The sequence below is a fragment of the Larus michahellis genome, chromosome 4 (genome assembly GCF_964199755.1).
Source record: "Larus michahellis chromosome 4, bLarMic1.1, whole genome shotgun sequence".
Lineage (NCBI taxonomy): Eukaryota > Metazoa > Chordata > Aves > Charadriiformes > Laridae > Larus > Larus michahellis.
In genome coordinates, this window is record NC_133899.1 from 41656682 (window position 1) to 41670833 (window position 14152).

The 14152-nt window shown below is 50.1% G+C and overlaps 1 long non-coding RNA gene across 1 annotated transcript; it reads right to left on the bottom strand.

The window, feature by feature from the left end:
- Positions 1–804: 804 nt before the first annotated feature.
- On the bottom strand, positions 805–14152 carry LOC141742303 (uncharacterized). The gene is made up of 6 exons (XR_012586662.1): positions 13794–14152; positions 11822–12865; positions 5869–5967; positions 4722–4788; positions 3627–3832; positions 805–2748 (listed from the first exon to the last, which is right to left on the bottom strand). It is a non-coding gene; the product is annotated as an uncharacterized LOC141742303 (long non-coding RNA).

Sequence of the window (14152 nt, forward strand, 5' to 3'; positions counted from 1 at the left end):
CCCTATTTAGAACCTGTTTCCGATGCAGCTGGGCTAACCCCCCCGCCCCGAGGGGCTGTGAATCACCACTGCCGGGTGTCGGGTACCGGTTAAAACACCGAGTTACTAAAATAAGTCTTGGCTTGTGAAAACTCATTTAAGACTAGGGCCACACGTGGCTTTTGGGATGGGGTTTAATGCTTCGTGGCTTCGGGAAGGACCCCAATGCCTGCTGCAGTCCACGGGGGCTTCGGGCAGACGTGAGCGCTGAGGAGCTGCGCTGGTTTAATCTCTAAATAACGATGGAAGTGCAAGCGTGTGCATTACGCCAAATGAATGTATCACCCACACACTATGCTCTCTGCATATTTAATTACACAGTGCTTTCTCCTGCCCCGCCTTTTTAAGACATACTCCACAATCCATCAGTGCCTTGCAAAGAATAACTGATTTCAATGAAATTTAGGGATGGAAGAGTTTTGGACCCATTCAGAGTAGCTGGAAAACAGCAGTGGGGAGAACATAATCAAGCTCACTCCTTTTTTATTCCCGTTCGCGTTACCAGGGCATCCGAAAGGTCCAAGTCCAAACCTGACCCGGCTGTGGGAGGAGATACACAACCCCCAAGACAAGAAAAAAACCAAACCTCTATTTCCGGGATGTAATGGTGAAGTGCAGTAGGGGAGGGGTGCACGGGAGCGGGCACAGCAAAAGGACACGATGTTTTCTCTTTGACTGAAAACTACAAGTCTTCAAGGTTTCTTACAAAGCAGGTGCCACAGCAAAGGCAGCTTTTGCAGTGCTTTTTTTTTCTATTTTTTTTTTGATAGATTTCTGGAATAGCTCTTATTCTAACCTGCCCAACACAGCCTTCATCCTAACGCTGGGCTGTGATATCAGGCGACTGTGCGGTGTGTTTTCACTTCCTATGGACTGGTTGTGTACTTCCCTCCCGCTAATCCCTTGTTAATGGACGCTTTCTTTGAGCCAGCTGAGATCTGAGTTGTGCTGTCTTTGTGCTCCTTGCAGATTTTATTACTCGGATATCTTTGTTTTCATTATTTTGAGATTTGGGGATTTTGTCTCTTCCCTTCAGATTGATGTGCGCCGTTAGAGACGGGCTGGCCTCCCATGGCTCCTGTTTGCATTTGAGCCGGGAGTGGTGGGAGAGCAGCTTCTCGGCTGCAAATAGCACAGTCCCGCACTTCAGTCAGCAAAGCCGAGAGGAGACCCACTTCGGGATCGCGCTGGAAAGCGCCTCTCGCTTGCAAAGCAAAAAATAAAGCCACCCCGCTGCTCCCCGTGCTGAACTGGGGTGCACTGGTTTTAACTGGGCTCTGCTTGCAGGTGCACACCCAGAAAGTTAGAAACCACCCGCAGCGGCAGCTTGAGCGGGCAGGAGGGGGGAGCCTCCCAGCTCTGTCCCCGGCATGCTGGGAGACCCTGGGAGCTTCCGAAATGCGGAGCCTGAGGCCGATGGAGCGTGTCTGGGTGCAAGGTGTTGTGATGTGGGGAAGCCGGCGGTGACGTCCCTGGACACGGTACCCATGGCAGTGAGGACACACGTCGTGGCAGGTTCTAGGACACCACTCTGACCTTCAGAGAAGGGAAAAAGCACAGCCTGTGGGGCAGCGAGGAAGGATGGAGAGCCCAGATGGAATCCTCTGGCAGCGGGACGAAGCAGGGTCCCTCCTCCAGGAGGGACGTGAGACCCGCTGGGCAAATCCAGGGTTGCAGTGGAGGTCAAGGACAGGCTCCGGTGGGAAAGCAGAGAGGTGGAGATCCAGCAAAGCCACTGGCGGAAGGGAGACACACAATTAAAGACTCAGTCTTCCCAATCAGCTTTTCACCTTCTGACACAGCCCTGGGCAAGGAGCAGAGCTACACAACCATCTTTTTCATGTGTATGTAGTTTAGCCTCATCATCCTTAGGATGGGCACTAGGCCGGTCCAGGGAGGAAAGGCAGAGCAGATGGTGTTGGCATAACTGGTGCAGTCCCTGGAGAGCTGAGGCTGCATGTGGGGACCAGACAGGCCACCAAGAGCAAGTGGGAACCAAAGTGGTGGTGCATCAAGTTTTAAAGACAAGGCAGGAAGGTGTTTTCTGGTGCAGAAAGCAGAAACCTGCCCACAGTTTCAGGAGATGAGTTAAAAATAAAAAGACAGGAGTTCAGCCAAAGGGCAGAGCCTGGAGCTGGTCACAGTGGAGCTGTGGCCACGATGTCCCTGGAGCTGAGGACCTGCCGTTTGCAGACTGGGAGCTGCTTTCAGCCAAATGCCAGAGCCCAAACTCCTGGCACGTTCATCATCCCCACTTTGTCTTCTTAGTGCCCTCTCCTCAAAAAATCAAAAACAAATCTGATATTTTGATGCTTCCTGATAAAAGTTACCTCTGTCAAAATGACCTTTTGGTTAAACAGCAATTGCTGGCATTAATCCTATTATTTCATTGTGATTATTATTGTTTCATCAATCCAACGCAGCTGCCATTTCATCTTGCACGAAGTGAATTGAAGTTCTCAGCTGGGGCACACCACGCTGGCAGATGTGTGAAACACTGATAGCTGCAACATGAATCACCCCTCCTTTTCCCTCCTGGGACCCCACACATGACTCCAAGTCTGCATCGAGATGGCCAGAAAAGTCAGCTCAGCATCACAAAAAATAATCTCTTTCCAGATCGTGGATGCATCACATAAAATTCGTTGTTATCTTTTATGGTGCCCACAGCTCCTCGCAGCTTGGTGACGTGAGGACATTCGCTAACTTCTGCAAAAGGAGGAAATGTGATAGACTTGCTGATGTCTTAAAAGAAATTACAAACAAATACAAGACAGTCCTATTCCAAGACTGTAAGGCAGATAAAGATGAGGGCTAAAGCATTTCAAATCCAATCCAACAAAGTCCTTAAGCGCATGCTTTAAGGCAAGCAGAGGAATAATGCCATCGACTCAAAGGGGTTGTTTATCTGGTTATATTTGTGAGGGGGCTTAAGTGCTTTGCTGGATCACGGTGTCAGGTGTGAGAGGCGAAACACCCTGCTCGCCTGCTTGCAATGACCTCGGCACACACCACCGCTGTGTGCTGCTCACAAGCTTCATGGGGAGGCGCGCCCAAAGGAAGGTATGGCCGTGATAGTCAATTATAAGGACAGCAAAGTCTGAATAGATGGCATGGGGAGGTGATGGGGTCTCGCAGGAGGTCTTTGTGAGCCAGTTAGATAAACATCTGCCTGGTTTAGGGATCACTGATCCCACCTGAGGAACAAACATGGATTAGGTGGCTTTTTGAGGTCCCTCTAGCCTTAGTTTTGGTTTCCCTGCAATGGACAGGTTGGATTCACAGGAGATGGTCATGCTGAGCTGGGCCCTGCCTCTATGCTGCACTGACCATGGCTAGACACGAGAAAGGGTATGGATTCAAGCATGAACATAAGCACGGGCATGGGCATGGGCATGGACACGGACATGGGGATGAACATGGGGATGAGCAATGAAGTTAGGTCTGAATCACCATAAGGGCCCTCTGGGTGCATGGTGGTGGTGGGAGCCTGTGCTGGGACTGGGAATGTCCCAGCCCACATGGTGAAGAAGTGACAACTATTCACCAGAGCAGTTCCCTTCCTTAGGGCTTACCAAGGACCTCACCTCCAGAGAGTTCAGCCAACACAGCACGTCCCTTCTCCTCCTGCAACCCTGCGCCTGGACTCCAGATGAACCGAGGCTGAACTCCTCTCCCAGGAGCAGGGTGACAATCCCAGAAGAGGACGAGCCTTAGAGGATCCCTCTGTGTTTAGGAGACAGTGTCGGAAGGTGCCTACTTCTGCAACTCTTCATTTGTCCTTTACAAGGTTCTGTGATTTAAGAACGTGTGTTAAATCTTCTGCAACAATCAATTCAAATATACAAGTTTGGCTATTCAAATTACTTTTCCAAAAGTACTTTAAAATGCATTAAGTTATTAATTGCCTGCTGGCACTTTAATCAAACGGGAAAATTGACATAGCCAGAGGCATGTATTTTTGTGGAAAGGAAATTTATTTAAGAAGAAACAGCGGCTCTTACTGCTTAATTTAAACTGAGAAAACTGTGGAAAATCAACTGCTATGGAAAATTAATAAAACATTTCCAGCTGCAAACAGTGACTAATTGTACAAGATGAAGACTGCCTGGAATTAATAACTTGCAATCTTCTGTGTGAAGAACCCCCTACCAGTTCAATTTACTGGGAGATTAAATTACTTCTAAGTTTGCCATATTAAAACAGAACATGAATAAAATGTTAGTGAAAGCACATCTATTATTTACTGTCTGTGATATGGATATAATTATTTCCAAACAACTACAATGTGACGTGACTGGCAATATTTAAATTATTTGCTAGCGAATGTAGTTATACCACCTCGGTTCCTATAAAAGCAGCCCAAATGGGTTTTTACAGACGGCGTATTCCTGCCACGGGGAATTAGCTCCCCACCCTCTGCTCCGTGGTGCCCAGCATCCCTGTTTGACTGCTCTTTTAGCACCACCACCACCATGCTTCCCCCGCTGACACCCATGTCATATGAACGCCATGGCATGGAGGTTTTTTTGCTCGATTTTGATGGTTTTTCCCCTCTTTTTAAAGTTGACTGCCCTGAATAGCGGGTGCAAACAAGAGCTTCGGCGGTGGTAGAGCATAATCAGGTGAAGGTTTTCCCTACGTGGAAGGCCTCCTTGCTGAAACCGGCGCAGAAAGCTCACCTGTGGAGCTGGCAAACTCGTGCTTCTCTTTTTCAAGGCGTGCCAAGTTCGTGGGGTGCGTAAGCCCCTTTGCGGGGAGCAGAAAATAGGAAGGTGAAAAAGAAACAAACCAAGGTGAGAGGGTATTTGCTAAAACCCCAACAAAACCTGGTGGGATTTCAAAGCAACCCGAGAAGGAGCAGGAGGTGGGAGAGCCACAAAGGATGGAGAAGTTTTGGGCCCCTCGCTACAAGAGGGACATTGAGGTGTTGGAGCGTGTCCAGAGAAGGGCTACAAATCTGGTGAGGGGCCTGGAGGACAAACCTTATGAAGAACGACTGAGGGAGCTGGGGTTGTTTAGCCTGGAAAAGAGGAGGCTGAGGGGAGACCTTATCACCCTCTACAACTACCTGAAAGGAGGTTATAGAGAGATGGGGGCTGACCTCTTCTCCCTGGTGACAAGTGATAGGACGAGGGGAAACGGGTTCAAGTTACGTCAGGGGAGGTTTAGATTAGATATTAGGAGACATTTTTTCACTGAAAGGGTTATTAAACATTGGAATAGGCTGCCCAGGGAGGTGGTGGATTCACCATCTCTGGAGGTGTTTAAAAAAAGGGTAGATGGGGCACTGAGGGACACGGTTTAGAAGTGGCTCTTGTCAGGGTAGGCTAAAGGTTGGACTCGATGATCTTAAAGGTCCCTTCCAACCTCAACAATTCTATGATTCTATGATTCTAAGTTGGCAGTTCCATGAGGCAGGTCCATGTGGCTGTGGCCCCGGCATGTGGATGGGTGCTGAGATAAAGCAAAGGCAGAGGTGGTGCAGTGCGTGGTTTAGGTGGGGGAGATTTTTGAAGCACCAAGGAAGGTGGGACTGAGGAGATACCGCAGCAGGAATCACTCAACAACTCATTCAAATAGAAATAAATTACTTACCGTTAAATGTGACTGTCTTTAAAGCTTTGCACAGACATTATTAACTATAAGCTGCCCAAGCAGCAGTGTTGGAGAAGGACAGGACCAGCCACACCATGCTGCCCTGAAGCCCACAGCACCCTATGGCAAGCCCACAGCACCCTATGGCCCCTCTCCAGCGCTGGCAGTCGCTGCTGCCCGAGCCAGAAGTTAATTTAAGCATGGCGTGGTACCTTCACATCTTTTCCTCACCTCCACTGTGTCTGCCACACAACTGGTTCCAGCCGGGGGTGGTCCTATGGCTCTGCATGGCTTCCTGCAGTGAAGAGGTCCACAGCTTCTTCATGTGTCCTGCAAGGAAGGGCTTCCTTTGGCTGCTTGGAAATGATGCGCTGACCTGTCTGAGGACCCTGTTAGTCTTGGTTTTATGAGACAAAATGGAATGCTGTGCCCTCCTCTGCCATCCCCACTGCTCCAGGCTCTGCAGACCTCTGCCTCTTCTACTGACAGTTTTCTGATGGGACTCTTGTTGGGATGGGATCTCAACAGGAACCATTTACACTTGTGTTTGAAGGGATTTGAGCATGTTCTGTGAAAATTACTGGACTGAACGAAAGGGAAAGGTGCTCTGTGGTAACTGTGAGCATCCTTATTTGCTGTTTATTAGTCCTAATCAGTCCTCCACTGTCCTTCCCAGCTAGAGGTGAGATGGTCCCTCCCGCTCTCTGACCAGGAAGTTCTCATCAGGAGGGCACTGACCCCAAGGAGAAGGACCTGCAGAGACAAGTCAGCTCGCTCCCAGCTCCTCAGCTTGACACTTGGTGAAAAGCAGCTCATGTTCAGGGACAGCCTTTTGCAATGTGCTTCCAAGGGCTGTGTATGATAATGAGCCTAATTATGGACAATGGGCATTGAAAGATAAGAAGTCCTTCTTCTCTGTCCACAAATAAATGAGTTGTGGCTTGGATCTCTAGGTTAATAGAGTGAGTGTGCGTGGATGGAGATGGAATTTCCCAAAGACGCTTTCACACTTCAATAATTGTGTCACGTTTAATTGCCACAGGCCTGTCACTGTGCAAACCTGGGGATCTCTCCTCTTGATGGCAGCTTAGACCTGATTGCCTAATTGCATTACCTTGATAATTAGATAGCAATTTAGTAGTCCTGTGCTGCATGATAGTGAGGATCCACCTCCTAACAGAATTAGCCTGGCTTTAACGTGGAAAACTCATACACACACGGAGACATACAACTTAACCCAGCTGTAATCACACAGATTAGATCCAGGAGCTTGCTACCTTAAAGAATAGTTAAAAATGATGCAAGTTTGGTTCCAAAGAGCCTCCTTTGTGCTGTAGTTTGGATCCCAGCAACTAGAGGTATCAGAGACCATGGAAGCCACCACACCCTCACCATTGCAGAATCACCCAAGAGCTCAGTCCGGTCCAACTTGAGATGCTCCAGATTTGGATACACCAGCCACAAAAGTACATTTTAGGTTTTGTGGGAGCACGATGCTGGGAAAGGTTTGGGATGTTACGGGCTTCCTCGGTGGGTCATGTGGGTGTTTGGTGCCAGAGTCACAGCAGGTCCTCTGTGGTGGTAGCAGGACCTGGAGAAGATGGAGGGAGCAGCATTGCAGGCAGCAAGACTCACTGCAACCATGAGTTGTTGCCACCATGCCCTGCTGCCACCGTGCCTACTGCCACTGTGCCTTTTCTCAGGAGGGAGGAGAATTAGCTTTGCTCTGGAGTGAGTTCAAGAACAAGAAGAAATCAATAATCCCACCACGGCAGGGTGCAAGTCTCATAAAAGCAAGGAGCTGTAATGCTCACCTGGAGACCTGGTGAGGTTTGTTTGCCTGAAGGTCCCCTTTCCTCCCCAGTAGGCGCAGAGCTGGGGACGTGCCAGCCCACAGCTGCGTTTCCACTGTCCGGGGACGATCTACGCCAATGTTGGCCATAGTGTGACTGGTGAGGAGCAGGAGGAAAAAGGCATCTCCATGCGGGTGGTGGCTGGTATTTAAGTCAGGATCGACCCCCTTTTCAGCCCTCACACCACCGTTCACCTCTGTCTGGGACAATCTAGTCTTTGCTTTGAAGGGCCTATTCCCCATCCCATCTCATCTCTGCCCACACTTGTCCCACCCTTTCCTACCACCCTCAAACATCACGTTTCCCTCTGACGTGCCACCAACCCTCCCTTTCTCCCCGCCTTTTGTTACTTTTTTTTTCCCCCCTTTCTTTTTTCCTTCTTTTTTTTTCCCCTTAAAGAGTGAACAAAACAAAACAAGAAAAAGCAGTGCCAAGCCGATCCTCTTAACCCAACGTTCTTACCCCGGGGAGGGCTCCGGCAGCGCCGAAGCGCGCGGCGAAAACCCCCACGCATTTTGTCCTGTTTCTTCATAGCAACTCGAGCAAATTGAAAGCCGCGGAGGGGTGTGCCCCCAGGCACTTGGTAAATCCACTTCCTTTGTCATAACAAGAACAAATCCCACCTTTGAAGTTTTTCCTTCTTGTTACAAGGGGAATGTCTTTTGTTTAATCCATTTTAGCCTTTAATGCCTGACCTGGATCAATCCTGTTGGGTAGATTACACACTACTCACGCCGACTTTAAACTACCCTACAGGGATTTTTATTTCTCCCCCCCCGTCTCCCCACCGCATTGGTGTGAGAATCTCAGCAATAATCGGCATTACGACTTTAGACCATCACTCACTTTGAAGGAGGAGACTGTCCTTTAACAAAGGGGAGGGAGGGGGAGGAAACCCTCAAATATCAAACAGATTTAATCAGCTTTGAGGTCCTTCAATCTCATATTCATACCGGATCTTTATTAGTTATGAAAATCATTGCAGAACTTGGCTGGGCTCTGTGTCTCCAAGTCCTCCTCCTTGGTTTCATGCTCTGTTTGGGACTGAACTTGCTCGCCCTCACAGCCTTCCCAGTGCTGATCTGGGGGGAAGCCTGGGAAATATTAGTCCAGGACTGCTGCAAACAAATTGTCAGGGTGTCCAGCACCCCCACCACCGCACTGTCCTCCTCCATCCCATTGCCCATGCAAGTGGAAGACCCTCAGAAATGCTACCAGTAGGACCCGGGTGCCCTCCTTGATGACCCAGACATGTGCGATGATGCATGGAGGATAAATCTATGCATGAACCCATAATATCCATCTCATTAAACCTTACATTCAGACTTGCTGAAAAAGAGGCGACCTCAGCCCTTGCCAGCGCCTTATTTTGCAAAAGAACCTGTAGCATGGGCTTCCTTTGCTCTCTAATAACTACTTACAGCAGATCTGTCCTGTCCCGAAGCCTTCTCCTGCCTGCAGCATCTCTCTTCTTGATAGCATTGAAGCATTGGCTGTGCTGTAGGTCTCGTTGGCAGATTAACATTGTCTTCCCTTCTTTTTCTTGTGGTTTAAGGCTAATCACCAGCCTCTTTCTTGAAGGGATACAAAGCAACAGGGCTCGGGGGCTGCAGGGGACCTCTAGAGGTGATGGCAAGCAGCCATCCCAGTCCTCCCCAGCTCCGGCACCAGGATGGAGCTAATAATGCTCCCATCAGCCTTGCTTTGCTCCTGGTGGCCACAAAGTCGGTGCTGGGGAAGGTCTGAATGATCCAGTCCCTCCCCAGCAGCTCCCTGTCCTGGAAATCTCCCAGGTGGATGCTCCACACGGTTCCTTCATCATGTCATTGCTCTTCCAACTCAAACCAGTTTTGCCTCTAGTGCAGTGACTGCTGTTTGATCTTTCCTCAAGGAACAGGAGGGCCAACTCCTGCTCCAGGAGGCTCGTAGCCCATCTCCCCTCGCTGGCCATGGCCCAGGATCACTTCTGCGCCTCCCCTCCAAACTCTGTCCAAGTTACTTACAATGTTTTGAAACCTCAATCAGGATCCAGTGCTTTCTGTCATGCCTGATAGGAACACATGAGGCAGAACAGGACTGGGAACATGAGGATATTGAGGATGTGGGGCTCCCACGAGAGACCAATGAATGCCAAGACAAGATTTTGCCAAAGTTGGGTGACTCAGGGACATCTTCCACCCTCACTCCTCCAGCAGCTCATGACCAGCAACCAGCCAAGGTTACCCCAAGCACCCAACCCACAAGAGTTGGGAACCATCTGCTCATGCCACCATCAATGGCCTCATCTGGGGACTTGCCAACAGGAGCCACAAAACGCCCACCAGGACCCTGCTGCATCACCCTAGGGGGAAAAAGCAAAGAGCGGGACCATTTTACAGCAAAAATACCCCCCTGGGTTAGAGCGGCCATGGGTTAGAGCACAAGGCTTTCCAGCCCCTTTCCTGACAGCGTCACCCTCGGGGATAAAATGGCTTTTCCTTGTCTTTCATAGGGCCAAACCCTAGTGATGGAAGTGGCATAACATTTTGGCACAGGGGGCCAGCGGCCAGCTCAGGAAGGGGCCGATTAGCCCCCAGACATACCTCAGGACAGTCGGGTGAGGAACCATCTTCTTGCACTTTTTATGAGATAGATTGATATGCTTTGAAATTAGTAACCCTCCATTAGCTCTCCAAATAGCTCTGAATTATTAGGGTCAGTACGACTGCACTCCTTAAAATGAGCTTTTACCTGAATTAGCATCTCAAAGAGGCAGGACTCCCTTCCCCGGTTTTAATTCCGGCATCTCGCTGCACATCAGGATGGTTTTGGTGGCCAATCCAAGCCCCGCATCCCAAACACATTCGGGGAAACCTGCTGGCTTGTTTAAAATGTTCTTTTTCCTTCCCATTCTTTACTAAATGCCTATTATATTAATGTTTAAAATCCATTTAAGTTCATCATGGGTGGCTTTGTGAAAAGACACCGGCTCCATCATTGTAATTAGATGATTTATTGCCCTCTCGTGGTGACACACGCTAACTAGAGAAGCTGTGATTTAAATTGGATGATCCTTCCAAGAGTGTTTGAGTGAGAAATAAAGGGAGAATTATTAATACTATTAGAGAGCAGAGGCGTATACGTGCGAGGGATATACTGTGCTAGGAGAGGGATTAGCCAAAACTTGCTGTTTTGCAGCTGAGCTCTGCTTTGGCGGGTGTCCGACCCGACGTGGGACTAACATCTCCTGTCAGCCGGAGCTGTGAGTGGGGAAAGATGCTGGCACAGCCATGGGCACGTCATAAAAACCGATGTGTTAGCCAGAATCACTGGGTTTAGAGTGGGAAACCGCGGGGAAACCACCACCCTGGGATTTACTGCTCCAGCTCAGCCAAGTGTCCCGGCTCTGTCCCACGAATGGGGCCATCTCTGCCCTCCCTCCTTTTTGGAGGCTGTTGGCCACAGGAAGAAGCTTAATTTTTTTTTTTTAATTGAAATTTTGGTTCCTCTCCCTGCTGATTAAAATACGTTAAACGTTACCTGGGTAAAAACCTTCTTCCCTTCGAGCATGCAACCCTCCTCGTCCCTGCTTTTGGGAAAGCTAGGTGACTCCTAAAGTTAACCCACTCTGAGAAAATTTCCCATCGGTGTAAGTGAATCCACATTAACATTTTTCTCTGCTTTAATTAAAAAAAACCAGGCAGTTCTGAACTGCAATAATTTGATATAAAACCCAAGTATAGACCTAGCCTGGAGCTGTTATTCAAATGCCTGGGTTAATACAGTGTAAACCCATGAGCACATCCTCTTACGATGGGGCTTAAATCTTTTAAGAGTGGCTTATATCAATCTAGTTTAAGTCAATTCCTCACCGAGTTAAGCTAAATTGAAAGAAGCACTCAGACCCAAACACAGAGCCAGTATTACCTAATCTCTTTGCACATAGAAATGGCTTCAGACAGGCACCTGCCGGCACAGGGGGAGAGAACAGGGTACCGGGGAGCCTTGGCCAGACCTCGTTGAGCACCAGGGCAGAAGGTTTCCCAGTTTGATCCCTCCTGCTCTTTGCAAACACAGCTGCCCCCTCCCAAAGGTCTCCTTTGTTGGAGACCACAGCGTGACCAGGTCCTTGCGGAGGACAGGGGTCTCCAGTTGGCCATGCCTTTGCAATGAGCCTTCATCCCCGGATCATAAGTATCTGCTCTTCAAACTTTGGAGACCATCTCTAATGTTGGACTGATCCAAAGCCAGGGACAGTGGATGGATGCCCTGTGACCACCACATTTCTGTGTGTGCAGATAGGGACTTCCCAGTGGTAAAGGAAAAATAGAGGAAAAAAGCTTTTCTCCTACCTGACACAAAGCCTGGAAGCCATGCACCGTTTCCATGCCCAATTGCGTGAGCTTCAACATCAAACTGGGGTTGCGCTGGCTGGCAGGAGGCCCAGGAGCTCCCATTGGGAGCATCGTGACCTGCACGGTGGTAAACAAGTTTGTGGTAACTAAATAAAATCAAGCTTTGATTTTTTGGCATAGTCATTATGAAGCTTCTTAGTTGGATCCCAGGAGCATAGGGTCCGTCAGCCTGGGGTGCACCAGGCACCCTTCATCTCTGCCCTCCTCACCCCCCAGGACCCCCACCCCGGCGCTGAGCAGCACCTTTCCGAAAGACAAAGGCAACCCCAAATGTTGTGACCTCCAAACGCTGCCTTTACTTGTGTTCAGCCACGTGGACCTCCTGCCCCCTGCATCTCTTACCAACAGCAGGAACAAAACATAAAGTCACCGCTGGTGAAATCATCAAAATCCCTTGGAAGATCTTCAGGAGATTAAATAGACAACAATTTTAGGGTCTTTTTGGGCAGGACAAGAGCTGGTTTCTAATCCATTTCGCATGCACTCACATTCCTTTGGGCGAGCGATAATTGTGAATATAAAGCCATATGGAAAAAAATACCCCTCTGCAGAAGTGACGCAGAGTAAGGAACCTGCCGCTGAGTACTTCAATGAGCAATAAATAAATAAAAAGTCATTACAGGCAGCAACACTACTTAAATACAAAGATTAATGAACCCATAAGATTTTACTTGAAGAAACTCCCTTGTATTTCTACAGCCCTCCTGGCCAGCCCCTCATCCCGGATACCCAAGAAACTGACTCCTTTACCTTCATGGCAGAAAAAGGCTGAGGACAAGCAGTTTTGGCAGGATCAGAGTCCTGGCCATGGTGAGCTGGAGGGTGGTTTTCCTGCAGGCTTTGGGTGCGCTCAGCCAAAATGGCCAACCTATAACTAAAAAGCTTCCCGGGCTACCCTGCAGCCCTGCTCAGGTGATCCCACTACTCACAGTTATCCATAAGGTTCTTCAGTCTGGCACTTGGGAAAGAAGCATCATTCACCTGCAGAATCACAGAATCATGGAATGGTTTGGGTTGGAAGGGACCTTAAAGACCACCTAGTTCTAACGCCCCTGCCCTGGGCAGGGACACCTCCCACCAGACCAGGTTGCTCAAAGCCCCGTCCAACCTGGCCTTGAACACCTCCAGGGATGGGGCAGCCACAGCTTCTCTGGGCACTCACCACCCTCAGAGTGAAAAATTTCTTCCTAATATCTAACCTAAATCTACCCTCTTCCAGTTTGAAGCCATTAGTCAGGAATCCTATGACTATATGCCCTTGTAAAAGGTCCCTCCCCATCTTTCCTGGAGCCCCTTTGGGGACTGGAAGGGGCTCCAAGGTCTCCCCGGAGCCTTCTCTTCTCCAGACTGAACGCCCCCAACTCTCTCAGCCTGTCCTCACAGCAGAGGGGCTCCAGCCCTCCCAGCATCTCCGGGGCCTCCTCTGGCCCCTCTCCAACAGCTCCGTGTCCTTCTGCGGTTGGTGCCCCAGCGCTGGAGGCAGCACTGCAGGGGGGTCTCCCCAGAGCGGAGCAGAGGGGCAGAATCCCCCCCTCACCCTGCTGCCCACGCTGCTGGGGATGCAGCCCAGGCTGCGGGGGGTTTCTGGGCTGCCGGCGGCACGTTGCCGGCTCATGTTGAGCTTCTCATCCAACACCCCCAAATCCTTCTCCTCAGGGACTCCAGCCATTCTCCGCCCAGCCTGGGTTTGTGCTTAAAGAAAGGGGGTTATTCTTTTTCTCTCTTAGCACCCAAAAGCTGCCACGTGTGGTTTTTTCCCCGGGTGATGGGGTCCGGCCGTGCCGCGCCCGACCCTCTCTGCGCCGGCCGGGCTTGGGCATTAGATGGCAGCAGCGCTCAGGGATGGAGGGGCCCGGGCAGCCGCAGCCCCCCCCGCCCCTTCCCCTGCGCCAGCCGAGGACCTAATTACCGGCTGTAGGTCATTTCTGCAGACCCGAGGCTTTGGCTCGTATTGTGCATTACAGGGCGGCAGCAAATATTGGCCATCGGCAGAGAATATGAAGGTATTTTGGAAAGAAGCTTTAGGTTCCCGGATGCGTTGCAGAGCGGGGCCTCCAGAGCATCTCTGGGATTGATCCCAAAGCAGCTGTACCCCCTTCCCAGGCTGAGGCTGGGAGAGAAGGGGGTACCACGGGAGGGTCAGGGTGGGCGATGGTGCTGAGCGCACGGGTGGTGGGGGCAGAGCGCCAGGGACGGCTCCCGCAGGTTGTGCCTCCACCGATCCGTATGCAGATGCAAGGTCACCTCCTTGCTCCATCGGGAGGTCAC